Source organism: Spea bombifrons, chromosome 1 (genome assembly GCF_027358695.1).
Source record: "Spea bombifrons isolate aSpeBom1 chromosome 1, aSpeBom1.2.pri, whole genome shotgun sequence".
NCBI classification, from domain to species: Eukaryota; Metazoa; Chordata; class Amphibia; order Anura; family Pelobatidae; genus Spea; species Spea bombifrons.
Window position 1 is genome coordinate 131,060,580 of NC_071087.1, and position 9,499 is coordinate 131,070,078.

The 9,499-nt window shown below is 40.8% G+C and overlaps 1 long non-coding RNA gene across 1 annotated transcript; it reads left to right on the forward strand.

Moving 5' to 3' along the window:
- Positions 1-5,033: 5,033 nt before the first annotated feature.
- Positions 5,034-8,378, forward strand: LOC128475164 (uncharacterized). Its single transcript, XR_008346461.1, has 2 exons — positions 5,034-5,120; positions 8,291-8,378. It is a non-coding gene; the product is annotated as an uncharacterized LOC128475164 (long non-coding RNA).
- The last annotated feature ends 1,121 nt before the right edge of the window (positions 8,379-9,499 follow it).

Below are 9,499 nucleotides of genomic sequence, written 5' to 3' on the forward strand. Positions count from 1 at the left end.
GAGATTGCAAGAACAAGATGGCATACTTTGAAGGCTGAAAAATACGTTTCGGTTTTGTCCTGGTCAAGTGGGCAGGGGGCCAATTGCCTCCGCTGCTGCTTTGATTTAATCTGCCACAATAAGCCTGTGTGTTTACTGTATTTGCACTTCCACATGTAGCCACCAAGTTATGAAGAGTGGCAAGATCTTTAGACAACATTTACATACTGACTGTATGTTTAGTGAACTTTTGGCAAATATGTATTGAACAGCAATATATTGTATACATAGAGCATTGTTGGCCTTGACAATATCAGACAAATATTTGGGGATGGTATATTATTGGACCTCCAGCATGGTGTTGCCACCTGGGGTGAATGGAGGCAGCTTTCAACTTAATCTATTTTTTAATATACTTTTTTGAGGGTTCAAGTTCACAGTATAGCAAGTGATGGGGATCTCACAGTATTTCAGGACACAGAAGCATGGCTGTGTTTAAAGCAGAAAAATAAATCAATAGTGAAAGTTGCCCCATTTAAACAGGGAATGGGCAGAACAATTAGTTCCCAACTGTCTAAAAGTTTCCAAATGTTAAATAATCTGTGATATCCTTAGATTAACTGTAGTTACTATAAGAGTTAACATGAAGATATGCCAATTTCCATGCATATTTACAATTGATTTCTTCCATAAACAACAGCCTTAGAGTTTATTGCTATTAATATACAACAATTAGGAATAGTTAAACATTTGCAATGCTTAATATCATACCCTATACGAGGACCCATTTGGGCTACTGCTGACATCTGCCAGTAAAAACAAATATATATATTTTAATTACAGGATTTCCTTAAGTGATATTTAAAAGGTATTCAGATAGTCTGTGTCTTTCTTTCTTTAACTTTTAGTCAAAATTACCAATACTGTTTTAAATTCTATAATTAAGATTGCTATTTCAGATTGGTTGCATCAGTACCAGGGAAAGAACAAATTAATTTCTGAACTTGTGGCCTTTAATCCACATTGTATAACCACAGTAATGTATGATTCATGCTGTTTCATTTTATGAACTTCACCAAATTTAATTTTCTGCCAATTATTATGATTTTGTTGCTGACAGTCCTGATCATCCTTTTTTTTTCTAAGGACATGTTCAAGGAAGTCATAATGTCAAATCTTCATATAAAAAATGATATATAAATGTAGCCATTATGTCATTACCATAGTAACAAGACATTACTCTGAGTTAGTTTTTAAGGGACTATGTGCTGCTTCAAGTGGCCTCGCCCAACAAGAATACATGTTAGAGTACCCAGTAAGTATTTTAATATGCATTTTTGACTTTGGTGGGAAAAATAAAATGTTTCCCGAGCTGTAGTTTCCACTCTGCACACTACAATTCTTGATTAATAAATGGGACAAAAGCACTTGCATTGAAAGCAATATGGCAACAAAACATGTCAGAGCTCCTGGAAGTCTTGCATGGGCGATCGTTGAAAGTGGCTGGAGGTAACCTCCTCGCACATTCACAGCCCTGACCAGGCCATGCTTTCTGCTAACTGCATCTCCTGCAAAGCAGGAGGAAAAATGCCAACTGTATAGAGAATATTCTGAGGAATTTCTTTATGCTTTTGCATGAAAAAAAAAGTTAAATACAAAGTAACACTCAGCCATCATTTGCATTAAAGTGACTTGTGAGTCAACTGGACCAATCAAAAACTAAATAAAAGCAATAAATAAATTGTAGCTGTTTGTGGCTAAATTATGCATGATTAACCTATAGCGTCAAGAAATATACTTTGGGCTTTACAGTTTACTATAAGCAGAGGCACTGTAAGTGCAGTCGTTCCACAGATGTTAAGCTATTTCTGTATTGTGTATTAGACTTGTGCATTCGTTTTTTAACAAAAAGTGCCAGTTTTGTACATTTGTACGAATCAACGATAACGAGGGCGATCTCTGACGAAACTCCTGAAAATTAACTGCAAAGATTCTAAAAATTTGTCATGATTTGTCCATTCGTCACCACGTGTAGCTGCCATTTCAAGCCGTTTTGGCACTCATTGATGAGGTAAAGTGGGAAGGGACTGTGAATAGTAGAGTATATATTATTATTATTATTCTTAATAAAGCGCCGATAGATTCCCCAGCGCTGTACAAGATGGTAATTTTACAGAAAATGACAAGTACAATACAGCAATTGATATACAGATACAAGAGGAATGAAGGGCCCAGTTCCCGCAGGAACTTACAATCTAGGTGGATAAGGGGTGAGAAACAGGAGGTGAGGACTGTGGAAGGGAATGATGGTAATGTAGGGCGAGATAAGAGTTGTAAGTGGGTGAGAGAGAAGTTTTGATGTTTATGTCAGTGGTAGGTTCCCTGAAGAGAAAAGCTTTTGGGGAGCGTTTAAAGGAGGGTAGAGTTGGTGAGAGTTGGACAGAACAGGGAAGAGCGTTCCAGAGGGTTGGTGCTGCGCGAGAGAAGTCCTGTAGGCGGGCGTGGGAGGAGGTGATTGTGACGGATCGACCTGTGCCCCAGACTGGACACATCCGCCCGTCAGCTCTTTTCCTCTCCCAGCAAGCGGAAAAGCTGTGGCTGTCCGAAAAAAGCAGTCACAGACCAACACTTCCCTCAATCATGAGACAGGACTTCATGCTTTGAGGTTAAAACAGAACTCTATTTATTTGGAGACACAGGGGTATTTAACAAGGGATTGAGTTTCATCCAATAGCCACACAAGGGAATAACATCCAATAGACACACACGGTTCTTCATCCTGCCCTCCTTTGCATATGACTGAGTATTAGCACTCAGTCCAGTCTCTGTTGTAGTCTGTGTAAAGGGGGAGGGGGGCAGGACATGTGGCACCTGGACAGGGTAGCACACAAGGGGATCTTGTTGGATCTTAGAGGGTCATATCAATGACTGATAGCTAGCAAAAAAATGGAAAGTGGTCTCATTTCACTTTGGCCAATCAGCGTTTACAAGGGGAATGGACACACATTAGATATAATAGTGTGCTGACGCAGGGGCATAACTAGGAACCACAGGGCCCTGGTGCAAAAATTGTCCCAGAGCCCCCATCTTCAAAAGCTGGTCTGTGCCATCATTGACCCTTGCCTGCCCCTTCCAATACACACTCTGGCACACATATGTAAACACACTTACACAAATTACACTCATACTCACTAACACTCATGTACATATTCATTCTAACATACATACACCTGCACATACATGCCCACACACACACAATTACACATCCATGCTTGTACGCACACAAAATTACACATCCATGCTCACAAACAATTACACATCCATGCTCGCGTACATGTATACAAACACATATACATACATCCCAACTCCTTCCCCCAGCTTACTTCCCCCCCTTTCTAGTAGCTTTTTCTCCAAGCTTATTAATGCTTGGTGTGAATAAAAACATTCTAATAATCATTGCATCCCTTCAAATGCCTTAGGCCACTAACTGTTGCTAGTTATTAATTTAGAGGCAGCTATACTTGTGTTCTTATTATCATGATGAAAAGTAGCATTCTTGTATAAATAAGAAAGTAGATGTTGCTTATTATTATTGGCTAATTTTGTTATTTTTGTGATTGTAGAATTCAATACACTGGAAATGATCTCATTTTCAATCATTTTGACAGGGCTTAGGATAAATGTATACATTTGTGCATTTCAGCACAAATTACCATTTACTTAAGAGAAAAACTATATATTATAGCGGCATTTAGTGAATCAACTTAAAAAACTGGATTTATTTCTCATTTCTTAACAGCTTTATATAAAAGAAGTGTGTTTACTGACAAAAGAAATGAAATATTGCCAATATAAGTTCTATAGACCCTTGAGGAAACATTTGACCACATTTTCATCTTAATAAAAAAAAAATGAAACAAATTGACTAACCAGCTTGGAAAAGCATAAAATCCATCATAGCAGAAGATAATATTTTCCTGGAGTGAATCATATTTGCACTTCGCTCAGTGAGACTTTCATATATTCGGTGACATAGTTAAATGTCATTGGAGAAAAAGCTATTCAGTTTAGCCTTGAGCAAACATACGGCTTTAAGGAGGCAAGCTTTCCATATGCAAAAAGTATTTTAACTGCTTCCAACTGAGTTATTTTTATAAGTGAGGCTAAGATCAGTCTGGTAATGAAGTGAATGCAAAAGGACTTGGTTGGCAAATAGCTGAATGACTTGAATCACAAAAACCCCTTCTGAGTGTTTTGAAACTAGCTGCATTTACACTCCGCAATGTGATGAATAATGTACCTCCATCATACTTGTTTTCCCAAGCAGAGCCACAAAATATATACATTTTATATATATATATATATATATATATATATATATATATATATATATATATATATATAAAATGCTGCATAAATTGTTGGTGCCATGCAAATAAAATATTATATATATATATATATATATATATATATATATATATATTGTGACCGTGTGAACCCCAGGGAGTTGATTGGCATGGCATCTGGGTACAGCTGCTATGCAGAGTATACGTATGGGTCCCTGGGGTGGAGCAATTGGAGAGCAGGGTGGGCCAATGCTCCATTTCCCCATTTTGTGGAAACTCCATGCCGGGTTTTCCATGAGGCAAGAAGTCCACAGGATCTGGTCCGGGATTTCTATGAGGCTGACATCAGGCACAGGTGCTGGACATTAAAAACCCCTGGAGCCTGATACTCAGGAAGACTGTTGGGGGAAGAGGAAGTTCCCTGTGCTCCCAGGGCAAGGAGAGGCCCTGAACAAGATCATCCCTGAGCCAAGTGAGGCATCACCTGCCTGGACTTTTTTGTGTACTGTCTGGGGGAGGTTTTCCAGAGCCTGGCTTAGCTGGGTCTGGCTGGGAGGTTGAGGTAGTGGGTGAATAGGCTGGTCAGTGTGGACCAGCATAGTTAAGTTAGAGAGGGCTCCAATTGGGAGCTAGGTTTTCTTTTTATGATTTGGTTTTTGGGGTTTGAGCAGTTAAAAATAAAGCACTGTTTTGCTTCAAACTATTGTTCCTGACTCTGATTGCCCTAGAGGACTGTGCTTAGGACCCCTAAAAGTGACATGTATGGCCCTCATGCTATAGGGTTTGTCACATATGGTGGAGAATGCGGGCAAAGCACTGCTATGGTCTGTGGGCAGAAAGCAGGAACCAAGTGAACAACTGAGTGGATGCTGGTGACGAGTGCTACACTGGATCCAGGAACCCCAAGTGTTGTGCAGCCTGAAGCTACCAAGCTGCAGTGGATGTGCCAGAAGTGATTACAGCTTAACCCGGAGGATTGAGTGGAAACTCTGCAAAGACTGTTGCATGGTATGTGCCCTTGTGTATTGCTGGCTCAAATACATATGCTTATGGAGGATGGCCTTGATGATCCGGATGTGAAGTTTCTATTTGCTGGATAAAAGTATTGTGTATCTGTGAAACCTGCAAAAGAAAAGCATTTTGTTGCTAAGACCTGCTGGTAATTACTTGATTACATACTGCAGAGGGAGCGATTAAAGACTCTGGGATTTGTGTATTGCACTGACTGTTGGTCTAATGCAAGATGGGAAAAGGACAGCAAAGCAGAAATAAAATGTCCTTTCCATGTTTCACTCGCCAGCCAACCTGCAGTGGATATGTGGAACCACTGAAACTGGCACAAAAGGCAGATATAAAGTGTGCAGGGTCCTGTGTTGAGGCTCAAGAGTTAAAGGAGGAAATTGAATCCTTAAAGTGGCTGCACCAGGGTGAAGTCTCTGATTTGAACTTGCAGCTGAAAGAAGTAACAGATCAACTAAATGCTGCAGGAAATAAAGTGGGAATGCTACCTATGTCTTCCAAATGTGCACATGGGGACAAAATAGACTTTACAGTAGCTAGAGAAAGTCTTTCACCGGTTTTTCTTCAGCTTCAGGAGGAGAAACACAAATTACAGAAAGAGTTTGTCTTCAACAAACAAAGGTTTGATGATGCTATAAAACAGAGGGACTGTGAATTTAAGAGACTGACAGAGCTAAATGTTTCCTATGACAAACAGAGTCGTGGTGAAGGTAACAATGTGGCATGGACTACCAAGCTCAGGAAAGTGGAAGCTATGCCCAGAGATGAGCTGAATCAGTATGTGATTGAGCAGTCAGAGTATGTTGGGAAACCGATCTGCAAGACCAAAAAGTTGACTGATGAGTGTCTGCTAAAAGAACATGAATTAATAAAGGTTAAAAACCAAGCAGCACAATTACAGGAGGAATTGCACCGAACTATTGGCCAGCTTGAGAGAGAGAATCTCGCTTTGCAAACTGAAGTGGCTGCTTATAGAGGAAAATATGATGTTGACACATCAGCAAAACTTCAAGAGATGCAACAGTTGCAGGAACAAAAGCTGGTGGCTGAAAACCGTCTCGCAGAGGTGTCCCAGAAAGGTAAAGAGGACGCGGAGCGTGTATTTAGGCTCCTTTCTGAGAATAGCAGTGTGAATTTAACACTTGCAGTTGAGCGTCTAGAAAAAGTAAAGCTGCAGGAGACCGTAAAAGAACTGCAAGATGAAATCCAGGCCTTGTTTAAAGCCAGTAAAGAGAACACTGAACTTCATAAGGCCAACATAGCACTAAAAGACAAGTATTTCCAGAAAAAGGCAGAACTGGAATCATGCAAGGATCAGCTACAGGATGCAGAAGCTCAGCTAAAGCAAATGGAGGCAGCTATGCTTCTAAAAGAGGAGGACTTAGGATTGGCTATTCACAACAGAGATCAAGCTTTAAGGGAGAGTGATATGATCCAACGTAACCTGGAAGCAATACTGAGTAACACAGAACGCGACAGGCAAACATTAATGAGGCAGCTTGCTGATATCCAGACCGAGAGAGACACATTGTCAGGGAATCTGGAGAAAGCCCTCATGTCCAATGAAAAGCTTCAACAAGTTGGACTTAAACTGCAGAAAGAGAATATATCCCTCAGGCATCAACTGGAGATATCCACCTTAGAGCTGAGAGAGGTGAAAGCAACCCTTGAGGAACAAAGGGTTACTGCATTAGAAAAACATGTACTACTACAACTCCAGTTAGATGAACTGGGTATACAGCTAGCTGAAGAAAAGGAGGCCAAGCTAGCTCTGCAGCAACAGATTAAGGTCCAGGAGGAAGAGGACCCTGTATCTGAAACGTTCAATATTGTACAAGCAGCAGGTGAGCAGCCACCTTACAATACAAGATGTCTGGAGGAAAAGACTGTGATTAAGAATGCCATTAAATGTAAGCTTTATGGGTTGAGTGAAGGAGGGTCCATGCATTGTGCTAGGAGTACTGGCCAACTAGAATATCAACATGGCAGTAAGCTACTCCAGGGAGCAGCTGGTCCCAGGTCCAGCAGAAGCCATTCTTCAAAGGAGGAACCTTCTACAGATGACAGTAAGGTCCATCCTCTACATGCATCTAGGGTAAATGGCCATAAACATGGGCTTGGCGTTAAATGGAGTGATGGTGAACAAGCTACGGGGAAACAGCTTGAAGATGGTGCGCGCTTGGCTGTATCGTGTAGACCACACAGGGTAGACCTTCTTCATGGGCAAGCTACGATGGTCTTCATTTGTACAGAGAAGAGACGTGGCTGTGCAAAGTGTTACCCATTCACTGATCACTGCAGAAACCCAGAAGGGCAGACGGCTACAAGGAGGAAGTGTCCACTACCGGGCCACATTTATGGTGTGTGGAAAGGAAAGCCCCCTGATGCCAACCTAAGAGGGACGTCATCAGCAGAGCTGCTTAGTCCCATGGTCGCTCAGCCCCATGGTTCTGAGCTGGTGGGGAGGATATGTGACCGTGTGAACCCCAGGGAGATGATTAGCATGGCATCTGGGTACAGCTGCTATGCAGAGTATACGTATGGGTCCCTGGGGTGGAGCAATTGGAGAGCAGGGTGGGCCAATGCTCCATTTCCCCATTTTGTGGAAACTCCATGCCGGGTTTTCCATGAGGCAAGAAGTCCACAGGATCTGGTCTGGGATTTCTATGAGGCTGACATCAGGCACAGGTGCTGGACATTAAAAACCCCTGGAGCCTGATACTCAGGAAGACTGTTGGGGGAAGAGGAAGTTCCCTGTGCTCCCAGGGCAAGGAGAGGCCCTGAACAAGATCATCCCTGAGCCAAGTGAGGCATCACCTGCCTGGACTTTTTTGTGTACTGTCTGGGGGAGGTTTTCCAGAGCCTGGCTTAGCTGGGTCTGGCTGGGAGGTTGAGGTAGTGGGTGAATAGGCTGGTCAGTGTGGACCAGCATAGTTAAGTTAGAGAGGGCTCCAATTGGGAGCTAGGTTTTCTTTTTATGATTTGGTTTTTGGGGTTTGAGCAGTTAAAAATAAAGCACTGTTTTGCTTCAAACTATTGTTCCTGACTCTGATTGCCCTAGAGGACTGTGCTTAGGACCCCTAAAAGTGACATGTATGGCCCTCATGCTATAGGGTTTGTCACAATATATATATATATATTAATAAAAAGGAGTGATACTGTGCTGACCATATTGTTTCTGCTCTGCTGCTAATAATATATATTTTTTAAAAAACGTAATTAATTTCCTCTTACGTGTAGCTCCTATTTATGTAACACTTGAAATTGCTGAACAATTCATAAATAGCAGAGGCAAATCTGAAATGAATTGCAAACAGTTATGCAAGTCTCAAGGCAATTTATAAATGTCAAGCAGTTTTGTTTTTTTGGCAGCTTAAAGTAAAAAATTGTTTCTGTAACACACTTAATGTAGGAATACTGTACTTCAAATCCCCTTGTAAATTGCGATGTCAGTCAAACTCTGGTACATTAAAAGTATTATAAAATGTATCACTGTTTAAATGACAGCCCCCAAAGTCCTTTCACTTTCTTCCGCTATATTTAATATGATACATCACTTTGTTATACACAGGCAAAACGCAGTTTCTTTGTGCCGATATATGAACATCGTGCAGCTGTTCAGTATAAAAGGAGCCATAATGTACTCGATACTAAGACAGCACACACAAAGGGCATTGTCAAAGTTGTAACAATCTTACCATAAGTTACAATGCAACATAACCATATTTAACTTCTATATTGAATCTTCTTCTTGGCATAGCTGAAATATTGGATCTTTTTTGCCCATTATTGGTGCATCTTGTTCTGATGACCTCTATTAAAGGACACCACAAATTGTGCTAAGGAAAGCTTTCATAGAGCATTATGGTGAAACTCAACCAAAAGCTTCTCCGTTAGCAAAAAGTTATTTTTTAAGCCCGTATATTACACTGGGTTTGGTACAAAATCTAACTTTAGAATTAATCAACAGTTAAAAATGGACTCCATGTAATGTTACGACATCATAAGACATTTCTGTAGTTGAATTTGGGACAACATATGTTGAGATTTCAACAATTTCCTGGGAATTTTTGAACATCAACATATCCATGTACCAAATTGGCGCTTAAATGTAAATCCCATGGGTTAGATGATAGGCAGATCATTGTTCCTAG